The following is a 4,666-nucleotide window of genomic DNA, read 5'->3' as shown; positions in this document are numbered from 1 at the left end:
TTTTATTTACTTTACAAGTTCAATATTTTCCAAAATTTACATGATATTTAATATCTTTTTAATTAAATATAAATGTATAAATATTGATTTTATAAAAAATTATTTAATATAATTTTTTAATTATAAGTATATTTTAAATATATAATTTTATTATTTTGAAAAGTTAAAAAAGAAAATTTTTATTATTATTTTTATTTAAAAGAAAATGAAAACAATTTAAAAAAAAAGTATAAAAGTGACACAATTGATTTTTCAATAATCGAATTCTGATATCTATATAAATATTTGAAATATTAATTGTGGATAGATTTTAAATTCAAATCTACTGATTGGATGAATTTTTAATATCGGTGTAAAATTTTTATTTTTCATAGTTTGTCATATAAAATTATTTTGTTGAATGTTTTGTATAGATATATATACATTAAAAAATTAAACCACAAACTTTATGAAGTTTAAAATTAATTTCACGTAATAAAAGAACTAACTTTTTTTAGTGACAATCCTTGTTAGGTAAAATTGTTATAAATATCATATATGTACAAGAACTAAATGTAATCCTAACGATTATAAAATCTGATTTTTTTTAACCTTTTAGATTAAATTAATATTTTAAAATCAGACTTATCTTTATCCAACAAAGATAGTTTTTATTGAATTATTTATCATAATTGAGTTGATTGTAATAAAAAAGAATTAAATAATAGATACAATATTTTTAAATAAATATAATGTTATAATTTATAATACTAAAATTAAAATTATTATTGTATTTAATTATTACATATAAAATAAATAAAATTTATAATAATTATAATAATAAATAAATTACATCAATGTCTCTTAATAAGAAACTAATAAAAAAAGACAAATGAATATAATTTAAAATATATGAAAATACATAAAAATATATAAATTGATGTAAATGACTAAATTATATGTTTCATAAAAAGAATTCTAAAAGAATTATATAACTTTATAAATAATAAATATTAATTTTATTAAATTTGGAAAATTAAAAAAGTTAAAAAGTGTTATTAAGTAAAAATTTTAACATGTTCACACCAATTAAAAAAAATTTAATTTTGATCACAAATCTTAATCGAATGATATTGATTTAAACTAGTGACAAAATAGATTACCATCTATAAATAAATTCGTTAGTCCATCAAAATTTTATAAATTAAATGAAATTTTTTAACTTTTAAACGTATTTTATGTCAATATCTCTAAACCGTCAAATTTACAAACCAAAATTAAGATGAAAAAATTATCAAAACAAAATTTAGAAATTAAGGAATAATTGTATAAAAACATTATTATTAAACTAATTAATATAGAAATAGTTATGAAGTAAAAAATTAATTTTATTGGCAAAAAAATATAATTACACATGCATCAATTATGGTTATAAGTTATTACTAACAAACATAAAATGAAAGCTGGATAAAAAATAAAGATGACTTGTGATTTCTTGTATGATGATATTATGTTTCTGGACGTTAAATTTTGTAAAAAGAAAAGCCCATGGGCTGGCCCTGGCCTATAGGGCTTTAGGGGCTTTTAGCCTTGTGAGCTTTTTTAATGAAGAGTTTTTTTGGCCCTGTGGTCTTTTTTGGCCCCAACCCACATGGGCTAGGGCCAAATCTTATTAAAGGGGCTCATTTGACAGCTTTATTTAAAACTAAGAGGACTAAAACGAACAAATCTTTCGAAGATGGACGAAACCCAATATTGCTTGATAGTTTAGGGACTAAAAACATATTTAACCATTTTCTATTTGTCGGGAATGTTTTTGTTTTTTTTTAACTTTAAAATAATATTTAAAATAGTTACATTTTTGATTTTTGAGCTGAAAATTTTTGTGAGGAGGTTCATGATTTTTTGATTCTTCATACAAATTTTCATTTCATTTAGAGTTCGTTGGAGCATACTCTCAGTTTTACAAATACTTATGTTTTGATGTGTATGGTGTATGAAGAACAATCAACCAAACGAAAACTTGAAAATCATAAAACCATACTAACCTTGAAGGTGAGTTTGGGGCTGAAACGAAACGAAATGAACATCCTAAAGCGTTTATTCAAAGAGCTGAAGAACACATGTGCCCAAAATCAATTCGTCAAAACGAAAGAAAATCATACCTAAGCACTTAACGTAAATGGAAGAAAGAGAGCAACGGCGCACACCACAAACAAAAAAGCTTCTATTTGAAAATGCATCTATTTGCAAAATTTAATCCTAAACAGATGTTATTATCTCGGTTATTTTTTTAACCGAGGCAGTAAGGGTCTATGACCTCAGTTCTATAAAGAACCAATGCCTAAACCCTCTAAAAAAAATCAGTTATTTTATGCCTTGGTTCTCTAAACAACCGAGGTCGTAGACTTTTGCAATAATTACAAAAATGTCACCGCGCTAGTTTTAGGCACTAGTAGAAAAAGAAGAAAAGACACCGGTTCATATTGTTTATAGGCATCGGTTTTGAAACCGAGGCATATACGACCGAGGTAAAAAAGGTAGGCTATATGCCTCGGTCACGGACCGAAATAAAACAAGATAGGATTATGCCTCGGTTTTTAGAGAACCGAAGCAGTAACGTGTTCTTTTTTTTTCAGATTTTAGAACTCGCCACCATCAATCAGTGAGATTCAATTTCTGAGGCTGAATCTGAATGTAAGAAAACCCAAAAAATTATCAGCAGGAAGACAAGACCCTCGCCACCGTCACCACCGACACCAGTTTCCTTTGCTCACCGCCGATCCGCACCGGGGTCCAGTGGTTCAAGCCTCGTTCCTCGATCTGCACCGTGGTCCAGTGGTTCAAGCCCTCTGCTCGCCGCCGATCCGCACCGGGTCCAGTGGTTCAAGCCCTCTACTCGCCGCCGATCCGCACCGAGGTCCAGTGGTTCAAGCCGTCTACTCGCCGCCGATCCGTACCGGGGTCCAGTGGTTCAAGCCGTCTACTCGTCGCCGATCCGCACTGAGGTCCAGTGGTTCAAGCCCACTACTCGCCACTGATCCACACCGGGGTTCAGTGGTTCAAGCCCTCTACTCGCCGCCCTGCACCGGGGTTCACAGATCTGCACCGGGGTTCAGTGGTTCAAGCCCTGCTTTCCACGGCCACTACGGTTCAATGGTTCAGTGGTTCAGGCATGGAGGCGACGATGGTGGAGGCAGCTCGCGGAGGCGGCAATGGTGGTGGCAGCTTGCGGCGGCGGCAATGGTGGTGGCAGCTTGCGGCGGCGACGATGGTGAAGGCAGCTCGCGGCGGCGACATGGTGGAGGCAGTGAAGAACCAAGGAGGAAGAAGCTTATATATTTTAAACGAGAAAGAAGAAGAAGCAGAAGCTCAGCCTTGCGAGAGAAATGAGTGCACAGAAAGTGAAAGAAAAGCAGAAGCGCGCAGAGGCAATATATGCCTTAAAAACCCGAAGTAGTTGCACAATATACCTCGGTAAGGAACCGCAGTCCAACGAGCTTTTGACACCGTGCTTAGAAAATCGAAGTCGTAGTTTTTAAAAATCGCCTCGGTTCTGCTGGAACAAGTAATATCAACTTTTTCCAAAAGTTGTCAGCGAGTTTTAGTGAGTTGTCATGTCACGAGGCTTTATGCCTCGGTCCTTCGTTAACCGAGGTAGTATTACCTTAGGTTAGGCACCGGTTTAGAGCACAACTGAGGTGGTAGGCCATTTATGTTTCGGTTCTACATGCAACCGAGACCTATAATGTTATCTTATTTACCAATCTGCCACCGTGTTGTTATAAACAACGGGTTGGTATAAAATGAAGCATATTGTGCGATTTTAAAAGCAATAATTGTACTAGTGAGACATCTATTCTTTTTGAACCGAGGTATTTATCTTTGCGAAAAATTGTAAAAATACCACCACGCCATTTTTTTTTTCGGTTCCAACTAAATCAGTGTCAAATACACGAGTTAAATGTTTTTTTTTATTTACTAGTGAATAATTATTTATATAATAATATAATGATACTGAAAACTCAAACCATATGTGATGGATGGTTTATTCTAATTTACTAGTATAAAAAAGGGTTTGTATGTGAACAGTTGTATGTCGCATTTAGAAAAAATTGACATTAAAAATACAATTTTATAAATATTTTTGTTCAAATTGATGATGATCAATAAAATCGACATCGATTTTTAATTTAGTGTCGGTCCTAATACTAATAAATGTTGAATAACATTCATTATAAAACTTTTTGAAATTATTAACAAAATTTTATAATTGAAAAAACAAATTCGTTAATAAATTTGAAATTTTAAAAGTTGTAAAAAAACAAAAATAAAATTAACAAATAATATATATTTTATTTATCATTTTTTATCAGTGAAATTTGTCCATAATTTAAATTTAAAATTCATCATAAAATCAAATTTATCAATAAAATTCATCGATAATTTTAAATATTTATTATCAAAAGTGATTTTGGAATTTTAAATTATTCATTTAAATTATAAATTATTTTTATTTCATTATTTTTCATATTTTGTGCTAATTAATTAATTCATTCATTCATTTAAATTTTATTTATAAAATTAATCTTAATTACTGATAAATTTATTATCAACAAAATTTAATAATAAATTTAACAGTAATATATATTTTATTTATTGATAAAATTTGTCGAAGATTTTTCAT

The sequence above is a fragment of the Vigna umbellata genome, unplaced genomic scaffold (genome assembly GCF_029865625.1).
Source record: "Vigna umbellata cultivar VRB3 unplaced genomic scaffold, Vumbellata_1.0 scaffold_780, whole genome shotgun sequence".
Lineage (NCBI taxonomy): Eukaryota > Viridiplantae > Streptophyta > Magnoliopsida > Fabales > Fabaceae > Vigna > Vigna umbellata.
Note: the sequence above shows the minus strand (reverse complement) of the source record.